The following is a 13,135-nucleotide window of genomic DNA, read 5'->3' as shown; positions in this document are numbered from 1 at the left end:
TGCTTTACTTCAGAACTCTGAATAATCTGCTATTTAAATAACAACTTTGATAATATTTAAGGCTAAAAATGCTATGCCATTCAAGAGTGTTCTCCAGGATGTAGTGTTTTTACTTGACTGTCCTTTTTTATTCATGTGAAGGACTTGGTTCTCATTCAACTTTTCTGAATTGGTCAAATAAGTATGAAAAGATACATTGGACTTAGTATCACATGAAGAAGTAGGAGTGGTTTTCTGTCCTAGTGGAATGAATAATAATAATAGTTTTATTTTATTATTTACTGTAAGTATATTTATTATGTCCCAGACACTTACATACTCTCTATATATTACATTATTTGATCTTTAGAACAACATAAAATGAGTGTATTATTGTCCCCATTTTTTAGATGAGGAAACAGAGGCATAGAGAGGTTAAATGAGTTTCCCAAGGTTACACAGCTACTGATCAGCAGAAATTGGATTCAAGACAAGTAATCTTTCCTTAGTCCCATGCTCTTTTCTACTGTGCTGTTCTGCCTCCTAGGAGCAGCAAAAGGGTTCTAATATTTATTACCTAAGAGCTATGTGACCTTCAGCAAGTCACCTTTCCTCTCAGAACTTTACTGTCCTTTACTAAAATTCCTTCTAGATTTACCATTCCATAAACCTCACAGACTGTTCACAGACATTCTTAGGTAGCTTAATGCCATACCTTAAGGATGACCAGTCTTGTCCTTGCTTCTTTTTTTTTTTTTTTTTTGAGATTCCATTTATTTATTTGACAGAGAGAGACACAGCAAGAGAGGGAACACAAGCAGGGGAGTGGGAGAGGGAGAAGCAGGCTTCCCGCGGAGCAGGGAGCCCCATGCGGGGATGCAGGGCTCGATCCCAGGACCCTGAGATCATGACCTGAGCAGAAGGCAGACGCTTACCCGACTGAGCCACCCAGGCACCCCTTGTCCTTGCTTCTTCATCAGAAGAGGACTGAAGCTATTTAAAAATCTGGCTGTCTATGTCTTTTCCAGCTATCACAAATGTTTGCTCTTCCTTTGCATATTTTCCTTTGGCTAAAATGCCAGATCAAAGATCCTGCCATTCTATTTGAAAGATTGACACTTTGCCATGCCTAGCAGAGTGCCAAGCATGATCTGGGCACTGAGATGTGCTTGATAATCAAAAAGGGCACTTCAGGCACATTCATATGAGGCTCAGAAACCACCTTTTCCATTGCTGTTTGGGTCACAAATGATTATTTAAACATTGTTACAAATACATGGAGAGTAACTTACCACACCCTCTGGGGTGCCCAAGGTAGAAGCTAACTTCTACTTCTAATGCATGCTTTTTCTCATGAACTAGAAATTTAAGTAGTAGTAGTATTTTGTATGAGAGTAAGGAGAGAAGAGTCTTCATATCATGATATTTGAAATAATGGTATCTATAGATTCAAGATTCCTACTTCATCTTAAGTTTCCATTAGAAGAAATCTATTCCTATACAGAATTCAGTCTTGGGGCACCAGGGTGGTTCAGTCAGTTAAGCATCTGAGTCTTGATTTTGGCTCAGGCCATGATCTCAGGCTTGTGAGATCAAGTCCAGCATCAGAGTCCGCACTCAGTGGGGAATCTGCTTGAGATTCTTTCCCTCTGCCCTTTCCCCTCCCCTTGCCCCACTCCTGCAGGCTCACTCTTGCTCTGTCAAATAAATAAATAAACACATCTTTAAAAAAAAAAAGAATTCATTCTTAAGAAGGTGTATTTGTACACACACACACACACACACACACACCTCTATAAAACATGCATCCTAGTATTAATGAACTAAGGAATTTATGCAGAAAAATCGTTTCAGAAAGTACAATAATTCAAATGAAATTGGTTTTGGTTATTTCATAATCTATTATTTGCATTTATTTCATTATCTTCAGAAACACACATTAAATATAGTGGGAGACAATCAGACTAATAACCGTACCTTGTCTACAGTATGTGTACGTGAGTACATACTATTTCAAAGCCTTTTACATCAATTATCTTTCTTCATTGTTACAATGATCCTGTAATAGGTAGAAGAAAAAGGATTCCCTGGGAGATGCTGAGAATCATGTGAAATGATGTAGGTAAAAGTGCTTTGGAAATAAAAAGCTCCATTTTACATTTACTGTAATCTTGTTGATATCGTAATTTTGTTTCCAGGTAAAAAGAGATTGAGTCTTAGAACAACTAAGCACTTGTCTCAAAGTCAGATAATAAACTAATGTTAAAAATTGGGGGGAAAAAACAAATATTCATTGAGTATTTATTATATGCCAAGAGCTTTGATGTTCTATGATCTGATCTCCCCACCAACCTTTAAAGCTGGGTTATTAATTATTAGACGAAAGGATAAATATGAGATTTAGATAGATTAATAATAGCTAGAAGAATGAAGGTTCACACCACAGCCTCCCTGAACTACGGCCCATGTTCTGTCAATGACCTTGCCCTGCCTCTCAGCATAGGTGCTTTCTCTACACCACTCTGGATACTTGTGCCCTCACAATGACTCACTCACACAACAGGCACACACCTACACCCCACCAGTCCTAAAGAAGATCATGTAAAGGATGTTGTAAAATTGGCCAGATTTGGGAAGGAAAGAGTATACTGTTGTCATGACCAGAAAGACAAAATCTATAAAGCCTAGATATTGCTTGAAATATAAGAACACTAATAAATAATGAAAATACCTCAAATATGTATTGCTTTGGGATGTTCTTAGCAATACAAAAGAATAATTTTAAGTACACATAAATTTAAATTAATACCCTCAAGGGTCTCATAACTAAGGTTTTATTAGATGGTAATAAATGACCTTTTCCCAAAAAGAGCTAGCCCTCTCAAAGTCCTGGAAACCTTGCTTCCAAAATTCCTTAGAGATTTATGCTATCCCTAACCCCCTCCTAACTTGAAAGTCTATAATGGGCTGCTCCTCGTGACCCCGGTGCCGTTCTTTCTGCCCACGGGCCCTGTCCCCGTGCTTTAATAAAACCACCTTTTTGCACCAAAAAAAAAAAAAAAAAAATTTAAATTAATACCAATATAAAATGAGAAACTATACCCACATTTGTTTTATAAGAAAAAAAAATGAAGATAAATCTGAGGGATAAAACTTTCCACATGAAAGTCTAATCAACTACCTCCTCCATTAGTAGGTGTGAAAGCTATGTCTCCAAATTTTAAATGTATATTGAATGAGGTCAACCCCGATGGCTCTTCACCTTTCTAAAATCTCACTTCAAAATTTTTAACTGATTATGTTTTTCCCCTAGGAACGCTGAAAGGAATTTTTACACTGAATGAAATAAAAATAGATGTTGCTGATACATGTAGACCAAAATTGAAAATCACAACGAGCAAAAATCTTTTTTTTTTTTAAGTACAACTGTTATTTGAAATCTTTCCTGAAAGACAGACATGCTCCCTTACTGCCAGTGGGTGGTACCTACATTTAATCCTCAGAGGTTGGTTGATTGCTGCATTCTTTGGTGGTAACCAGAAAAGGGTGGGTTTTTTTCCCTAAATGATGAATTTGAAATTGACCATGAGGGCTTGTAGGACTTCTCTGCATAAGTACTGACAAAGGAGCATAAATCCTGTGAGTAACAGATTGGTTCCCAGTCCATCAGCATTCTGTCAAACATTACCCAACTTGCAGATATGAACTAGCTATACCGGGGCCAGGGAGAGAATTCTAGAAGGATAAAGGGGAGACCTTTAATCATCTGAAAGTGTAGTGTGACCAGAATTTAGCCCCTGGATCACTGTCAAATTCCCATCACCTTCAACTCAGTCCTAGCCCAGGGCTTACCCTTGCAACATAAATATTCATTGTGTTGATTCCCTTGGCTTTAAAATAGCAACTAAGCACGGTCATCTGCTCCCATTTGCTCTTGCTCTTAAGAAAGATTAAAAGTAAATTGGAAGGAGTTCTATCAGATAGAGACACTGAGAACTTCTACCCAAAATAAATGCCAGATCGGAATGAGAATAGTCTGGAACTCTGAAGATGGACGTTTTGACAGAGGATTGTGTCCTGTGTTCTAGAACAACCCACACAACTTTTATTCTTTTAGTTTGCTTTAGGGCAAATAATACAAGGAGTTGAAGGAAAAGACAACTGGCAAGGAAGGCATGGGATTTTTCTGCCTCCTCACTGTGGAGAAGTATTTAGTTGAAGTAGTGTTTACCTTAGACCTCACTGTATTTTAAATAAAGACAATCTACAGGGAAAAATTTATTGAGACATAGAAAATTAGACTAAAACATTTCTCTATGCTTTTAAACTATCCCCATAAGAAGTCATTGGCAGTCAATGCCCCAATTTAAAATTTAATTTCAGTTGTGCTTTGTAGGAGTATCAGTGGGAGAAGAAGGAAAAAACAAACATGTGATTCTTCTGCCATCAAGGGAAGGGGGTATTTCTCTCAGAATAGACTTTTTAGAGGAAGAAGCTCTGGAGAGATGTAAGACAGGGCCCAAAGATGGCCACTAAATCCACTTGCCCTCTTTCCCTCTGTGTTTTCCCCAGCATGTTGATGTGACTGGGACCCTTCTGGAGGTGCTTAGGCAGATGACATCAGCCGCAGGAATCAGTTCAGAAAACTGCCAGGTGAAGGTGGAATCCAGCAAGGCGCACAGGGCTGAGGTGGGACGAAAGGGGTTATTTGTATCACTTTCTCCTCAACTACACCTGTGACTTCTCAGCTCTTATTGCCTCAGAACCTGGAATGGTTTTTGTTTTATTTTAGTCTGAGTGCCATTATTTACTATTCAGACATGCAGGTGGGACTGTTCAGAAAGAAAGAAACTGTCTTTGCTTCTCGAAGTGTGGTCCGTGGATCAGTAGCAGCAGCAGCACCCAGGAGCCTGTTGGGAATACGGGATGTCAGTACTCACCCAGACCTGCTGAATGAGTACCAGAATTCCCAGGCAATTTGTATACACATTGTTTGGGAAGCACTGCTCTAGAGGATTTGTAGTGAATCCACAGGGTTGAGAGGGTAGGTTCATTACCTCTGAAAGCAGAGCTCACACTGTATGTGGCCAACAGTGCTACTCTATCCAACAGGAGAGTAAAAACACTTCTTGTGTGCCTTTTGGAATACCAGCACTCATAAAAGCTTATCAGATCACTCCATTATGTTTGCACACATACTTGCGTGCTCTATATGTCAACAAAAAGCAATGAAGAAAGGAAGGAGGAGGGGAAGCAAGAGATGCTAAGAGATGCTAAGAGAAAGAGAAAGGGGGCAAGGAAAAAGAGGAGAATCTCACAGGTTTTGTTTATTTTGTTGTATTCTTCCACACATCAGACTAGAGGTCTCTTACTTAAAACCCATAATGTGAGCCCCTCTGCCATTTTCAGGCCCACAGTTGTCCTTCCTCCGAAACTACAGAAGAATGAACACTGAATACACTATGTACTTGGCACGTATAAAAGTGTGGAACTTTATGTAAGACATTTGAACAGTAAGAGAAGCTGAATTGACATGTTATTTTAAGGAGAAGACATGGGGAAAGTTGCTTTGCATAATATCTATGAATTGGAGATGTGGCTAAAAGGGTCCAGAAGACAAGAGCAATCATCTCAAACACATATAGGAAAAATTCCTGCTGGCTCAGAAGTCAGGAAGAAGAAAGTCTCATAGAAAATTAGCCTCCAACACAGGAAACTTTCTCTGATACTCCCTGTCGTGTGATAACATGTCCATGAAAGGGGAGAAGATTGGGTTACCTGGCCAGAGAAGATATGATAAAGGACTGTGAGGGGCAGCAGAGGTAGTGAAGAATAATGAACTTATTAACTGAATAAATGAAAGCTTTTTGGGGGGTGGGGGAAGAGAAGTGACCAGTTGATTTCCATATCCGTGAAAAATCAAACCAAAGAAGGCAAACTCTGTTAAGCTAAGATGAACCTGGATGGAAAAGTAAGCATGTTTCTCTCTAGAGAGATATGATACTTGGGCTTGATGTTAGGGTGTTGCAGACTTGAAGTAATCACATTGTGGATCTTCTCTTGAAAGAAATTTATTCCAGTGAAATCTGGATAAAATGCATGGTATTCAAACTAATTAAAATTTGGGAGAAGGGTGTAATGTAGGCAAAGATCTCTCTTGGCAATGTTGAGGGGGATTTCTAGGCAGATGACATGCAACCAAACTTCATATTTTGTATACTCACTTTGCTGTGTTACCTCCTGTCTCAGTCACCATGTAACAGGAAAGGCGAGAAGACCCAAGTCTGGATCCATTTTCTAAGGATGACTCTGCTTTGAGGAAGTGTGTAAATCATGAATAGACTTTACAGGGTTAATAAGGTGTCCTTTTGCAAAGCTTGAAAAAGTGAGCAGACACCACTAGTTCTGAAGAGTTCCTGATTCCCCCTTTTGGGAGATAAAAGTTTAGCAAGCTTTATACTCCATGATTCTAAAAGGATGTGCCCCTCTGTGAACATGTCTACAAAAATGTATGATGTCACTCTGATGGAAAATATGTTTTCTGTTCACCTTTAAATCTATTATAAAAAGGAGAAAGTTTTGTTACTGAAAATATGAAAAAAGTAAAATAGCCCTTAATAGAGAAAAGAATAAAAGAAGAAGCCAGGATCATAGCACTGTATAAAAATTAATAAGCCCAGCATAATATTTCATCAGAGAAAGGCATCACTTCTGAGACGGATGCCTGTAAATCTCACTGAAGCAGCATTGTTTTGAAATTTCCCCATCCTCAGGAAATTGTATTCAGCACAGGAAGACAGCAACATTGGAGACACTGGATTCCTGGCCTGAGCTTCTGGTTTGAAGCAGCCAGAACTGGCAACATGTACACTTTAAAAAATGATCTGGGATGAGCCATTGTTTGCAAACAGATAAGGGAATATTAAGAATCTTGTTTCTTTGGGACTTGAAGGGTCTTGTATACTGAGGACATCACCAATCTAAGGGCGGTACATAAATGAGCAAATTTTTTTCTTCTCTAAAATCCATTTCACCAGATACTTTCACTAGTTTTCTTAGTTTGAGTTCAAAAGTGAGTGAATTTTAAAGGCAAATCGAATTATGCCAATGGTTATGTAATTAATGGCAGTAACTTTTGAGAAAATGCAACTATCCCTCATTCCAGAAGAGTATTTGGTGTGAATTTTTCCTCAAAACTTCCTTCAGAAGCTACTTGTTCATGCCTATTTTTTATTTTGACAAAATTAGTGAGCCAGTTTAGACCAAACTTGCTTTGCTGACTCTTTTTCTTTTTAAGGAAGCAGAATAAATGTACAAGAGTGATTTTTAAATGAGGTTTTTCTGTGCTCTAGTTTAAACTTGATTGTGACATGTGACCTGACACCATTCTCATATGAAAACATGATCCATCTCATTTTTAATTAAGATGTTAATTTCATGAAAAATAATTTGAAAAAAACCCACCCACCCAATACTTTGCTGTTCAGTAATAATGGATTAAATGGGTACTCACTGAAAGATTTTTATTTATGACAGGCTCAGGTACTTATTTTCTGCTGTTTGTTAGTTCCTATAAAGCAGAAGATCCTGGATAAATTAAAGCGGAGCAATGACTTGGGTTTGGACCTTCAAGATATTTGAAAGATGTTCCAACTTCCCTTCAGCTGAGATAGAAAATGATGGCACTCTAAAAGCAGAGCCTGACAGAATACAGTTACATAAAATGCTTTTTCAAATTTTTGCACTCTATTACCCTTTACTATTATGGGAAAAGCGTGTTATCGTCTGATTACTGAGAAAACACACAAAAATCTCGCCTTCCAAATCCGAGTCAGTCCTTGACTAGTTATGAACAAAGACAGGCCATCTGCTCTGAATATCATTAGTACTTTGGCCTTTTGGGCAAAGGATCTATCTTCTTTGCTCCAAAGAGAGGTTTAAGATTGGAAAATTGAAATTAAGTAGACAGGAAGAGACATTTGAACAAATAGCACTTTCCACTGAAAGCCACATTTGTTAGGTTATCATCACCAACATTTTAATTTTTACTCTGGTCACAGGGTTAGTCTTTGGGGTCTTCATTTTACAAAACATTTCAGTAGAAAACTTAATTCCAGAGTTTCTGTAATAAACGCTTAGGAAGGAAAATTGGCGTGTGGGTGAATATGAGTCATCAGTCACCCCCACCCTGCTTCCTGGTGATTCTCCATTGGAAAACCAGAAACACGGATTGAGCTTACATATCTCTTTTACCGGAATAACACTATACCCCAGGCCATGTTAATTTCCTGAACTAAACAACCCCTAATCTGCTGAAAGGCAGCTGGCTAACTGCTGGTGTCTGGCAAGTGCCCCATCTGTCCCCTGCTCTGGGTCTCTCTCTGTCCTGGCTTCACTTTCCCTTTCTCTCAAGCAGGCGTCTCTTTGTTTTCAAGGGTGTCGTCCACCTGAACTTTCCTTCCTGTGCCTGAAAACTTGGGTTCTTATGCTCAACCCTGCGGACCTCGGGCTTTGTCTAAGTGACAAGACACAGTTGTGTTGACTGTAGTTACGGCGCTGGTGATGGTGGAGATCATGACGGTGATGGTGGAGAGATGGGGGGTGCTGATGGTGTAAGGGAGCGCAGGCTGAGCGGGCGCCGGGAGGAGGAGGATGGACCGCGAAGGCGTGGAAAGTGGGGTGCGGGAGGGATGGAGTGCAGAGGGATTGCAGATGGGAGCTGTCCACGCACCGAAGTGCTGAAACGCCGCAGCCATGGCATCGCAAGAGCTGGGGGGAAAGGCGGGGAGGCGCAGCAAATACAGAAGGGAGAAAAAAGGCAACAAATACCTTCACACAGCCGCTCAGCCTTGCTTTAGGAATGTGTTTCTGCAGGTGTCCTCGCTGCTGAGCTGAGTGGGTGAGATCCCCTATTCTGGCAGGTTCGGGCTCAGATTTCTCTAGAAAGCTGTGAATGAGAGCCCCGGCTCCACGGGGCTGTGATTTTGGTAGGAGGCGTGTGCGCCGGAGACTCTGTCCTTCTATACCAAGCCTGGCTTTCCCCTGGGTCCTAAGTGCCTCCGCACCACTGTTCTTCCCCCGTTCCATCAAGACAATACCAAGAATCATTGTAATTTTGTAACATCTGGGACAAAAAGTACCGGAACCATCACTTCCCACCCCCACCAACTACCACCAATCTTAAAAACAGAACCTTTTAAACTGATTAATGCAACCTCTGAAACAGACCTGCGTGTGTGTGTGTGCGCGCGCGCGCGCGTGTGTGTGTAAATTTAACAAATGAGAAAAAAAGTATCACAGACCTATGGGGGAAAGCACGGATTATTTTATTAACAAATGGTAGTGAGAAAATGAACCATTTGGAAAAGGTTCAAATTAAGCCTCATCGCACCAAAATTAACTACACTAAGATTAAAGAGCTAAATAAAAAAGTAAAATTATTTTAAAAAATCAGCTAGAAAAACGAAAGAAATATTTTACTGATAGAGAAGCTTTTTTAAGCACAAGAGGAATATAAGCAATCACCCCCCCAAAAAAGATCAATAAGATCGGATGCATAAAAATACTTTCAAATACAAAAATATCATAAACGGGTAAGTATAAATGACCATTTGGAAAAATTGCAAGAAGATTTGCAAGATTTAAAATTAGCACCAAGGTGCAGTTTTGGCTGAGGTTTTAAGTCTACTTAATGTCTCATACTGTTACAATAGTAACAATACTACAATAATAGTAAGAAAATGTAACACGTGTATAGGTCTATTTTGTAACATAGATCAAGTATCATAAAATGCACATGCATGCCTATAGACTAAATGATTCCACTGTATGCACCTTCTGCTGAGGATATAATCAGATATGCAGATGAAGATTTATGTACATTAATTTATAATCATAAAATTTGTCAAAAATAATAAAAGCATTAAAATTGTTCATATATAGCCTGTAATATTTGCAGCTATTAAGAACATATTTTTGAAAACTGTTAATAACAAAGAAAAATGCTCAGAAAATGGTAAAGAAAAGTAAGACACCCAATACAGTACTCTCCTCCTGCCCCAAATCAAGTTGGTAAGCTCATAGGATAGCATGATGATAAGATTATAGGTAAATTTGCTTTTTATCAAGTTGAACAATTGGATTTTCTTCCTTGTGTTCATCTAAAGTTTCCATACTTAATAAGAGAAGAAAACTTATGAAATATTTTAAAGCAATCTTTTTATCATATATGTCATGGAGCGTTTAAAGTTATCAGAATTGTTCCAACTGTGATGTAGCATTATATATTTATTTACGTATTTGTTTACTGTATCTCTCTTCAATAGATTGTTAACACCATGTGATAGAAATTTGTCTGTTTTGTTCACCACTGCTTCTCAAACATCTAGAGGTGTGCCTGGAACATCATAGAAGTCGATAAATATTTGTTGAATAGAAGAATAATGATGAATGAATGAATGAATGAATGATATAAGCCCCCACATATAGATGTATTTTAAAATATTTTATAAAGTTATGAATTTCATATAGAAACATATCCAAAAAGGCATAGCACTCCCAAATGATCTGAGGTTGCTGCTAAGTTTTGATCACAGATAAATAAGCTCAATTAAAGGGGCATCTTCTAAGATATACCTAATCATGGACATGACTTGCAAAGTGGCATCAAATTGTGAATGTTTTGAAAGAAAAGTTTTCTCTAATTTCCGCTCTAATACTCTTCATCCTTTTAAAAGCTTTGTGATGTCTGAGATGTTCATGTTAATTATTCTGTTTCTCTTCCTCCTTTTTTCCTTTCTTTAACCATTTACAGAAATATAAACCAAGACCAAGACAAAGACCTGGGTGTTTCATAAGCCTATGATTTAACACTCCCTTTTCAAAGCTTAAAATGAATTTGGATGCCTTTGCTCAGCTGGTGTTCCCTTCGAGTTTTTCTTCACTGTCAGCTGTGACTTTTGAATGACATCAGCAATAACCTCACCAATTTTATTTGTATTTTCTAAGAGGTAAAGTAGAAAAAAAAAATCACACACACGTGTGTATATATGCTCTCCTTTTGGAGAAAAAATTGTTAAAATATTTATTTATTTTAGAGAGGGGGTGGGGGGAGGGGTAGAGGGAGAAAGAGAGAGTCTTTTCTTTTTTTAAGATTTTATTTATTTATTCATGAAAGAGAGAGAGAGAGGCAGGCTCCCTGTGGAGTAGGAGCCCAATGTGGGACTCAATCCCAGGACCCTGGGATCTTGACCTGAGCCAAAGGCAGACGCTTAACTGACTGAGCCACCCAGGCGCCCGGAGGGGAGAGAGTCTTAAGCAGACTCTGTCTCAGGGCAGAGTCTGAGGTGGGGCTCAATCTCAGGACCTGGAGATCAGGACCAGAGCCCAAACCAAGAATCAGACACTTAACCAACTGAGCCACCCAGGTGTCCCTTGAGAAATCTTTGTAAAGGAAAACTATCCCCACTGATAGGAGGCTGAGACATAAACCCAGAGTGCTCCTGCCTGATCATGTGGTAGGACCCACCTACATAGGCAGGGTAACTACAAAAGCTACTGGCTGCCAGAATATAATCTTACATTCCAAAGGTTTTAAAAGTAGTTTTAAGGGGCGCCTGGGTGGCTCAGTCGTTAAGGGCCTGCCTTTGGCTGAGGTCATGATCCCGGCATCCTAGGATCCAGACCTGAGTTGGGCTCCCTGCTCAGCGGGAAGCCTGCTTCTCCCTCTCCCTCTGCCTGCCTCTCCCCCTGCTTGCGTTCCCTCTCTCGCTCTCTGTCAAATAAATAAATAAAATCTTTAAAAAATAATAATAAAAGTAGTTTTTAATTTTACTTGTAGTGATTAGAGTGAAAAAAAATCATCACTTTAATTGATGATTAGACAGATATTCTTGATATATTAAGAGGTCTTCTTCCTCCCAAAGTGCCAGTGAAAAGATATCATTTCCCTTTACATTCCTGAGTATTATCTCTGTGTTTTTCGTGGTAATACTTACCTTTCCAGACCATTTAAAACTCCTCTGTAAGAACAACTGTCCTTTATGGAGTACATGTGTCTTTACTCTGTTGAATCTGTCTTTTTTATTTCCTGGAGCCAGATCGTCTTTGCTCAAAGTTTTTGCCTGATAACTACAAATCAGAGGCTTCTGAAATGGGTTTCTTTTCCTTATTCACTCTGATGGACATTGTGCTGGTATTTTGCACACTCTACTCCAACTCCATTTCAGCTCCTCACATGACTGCTGCCAATATATTTGTTTGCAGGATTTCTCCATGTACCCCTTGGTGTATAAGCAGCCAGTGCAATGGGTGAATGTGTGGCCTATTCACAAGCATTTTCCTGCTGCCTGACCTTGTGCCTGATATTGCCAAATCAGTTGCTCATCTCTGTACTGCCTTGAAAAACCCTGTTGACATTAGATTTGCTGTGGTCCAGGTTAGGGTGAGGGGAGGAAGCTCATTGTGTGTGGGCTAGTGACAGATGAAGTCTCTATGTCTGTCTAGGGGGTACACTGAAGCTGAGAGCCCATGCAGAATGGGATAATTAACACCCAGAGAAATCTTGATATTTATAACAAAGCTGTTAGGATGATATCATAATGGCAAAACAACACATTTGTAAACCACCGCCTTGCCTTGCTGTTTAAGGACTGAAAAATGTATGAGGAGTAAGGTCAAATTGCAAAACAAAGAATATTTTAGTTATTCTTTTTGTTCTCCCCTAAGTTTTGTGATGTACATCTCCATGAATGATCATAAAAGATTGTCACTGATATTTCTATTATTTAATGTGCAGACCAGTTTTGAAGTTTTAGAGTTTGCATTGGTCAGGATAGGTTAGGTAATGCTGAAAGAACAAAGCAACTCTGCAGCCACAAATGACTTCTTCCAAAAATGGTTTCTTTCTTGTTTATACTTGTTGGGGCATTGTGGAGAAAGTGGGGCTCTCTTCCACCTAGTTGTTACCCAGGGGCCAGGTGAGGAATTGCCACAGCAGGGAAGTGTCATGCATGGAGAACTGGGAGCTGCTCTTATGCTTCAGCCTGGAAGTAACACACATCATTTCTGCTCATGGCTCATTGGCCAGAACAAGACACAGGGCCCTGCCAAATGCAAGGGGGCTGGGAAATGTGGGCAAGCGTAGGAATATTTGGTG

General features: G+C 39.4%; 1 protein-coding gene across 3 annotated transcripts in view; it reads right to left on the bottom strand.

Annotated features, from left to right (window-relative positions):
* The window catches only part of CLVS1 (clavesin 1), a 187,333-nt gene extending 178,373 nt beyond the window's left edge, over window positions 1-8,960 (bottom strand). For all 3 annotated transcript variants that reach the window (XM_027567518.1, XM_027567537.1, XM_027567528.1), the window contains exon 1: window positions 8,809-8,960. The gene's annotated coding sequence lies outside the window, so the exon portion shown is untranslated. The remainder of the gene's footprint in view (window positions 1-8,808) is intronic.
* Between the last annotated feature and the right edge of the window lie 4,175 nt (window positions 8,961-13,135).

Source organism: Zalophus californianus, chromosome 4 (assembly GCF_009762305.2).
Source record: "Zalophus californianus isolate mZalCal1 chromosome 4, mZalCal1.pri.v2, whole genome shotgun sequence".
NCBI classification, from domain to species: Eukaryota; Metazoa; Chordata; class Mammalia; order Carnivora; family Otariidae; genus Zalophus; species Zalophus californianus.
Note: the sequence above shows the minus strand (reverse complement) of the source record. Positions and strands in the feature narration are given on the sequence as shown.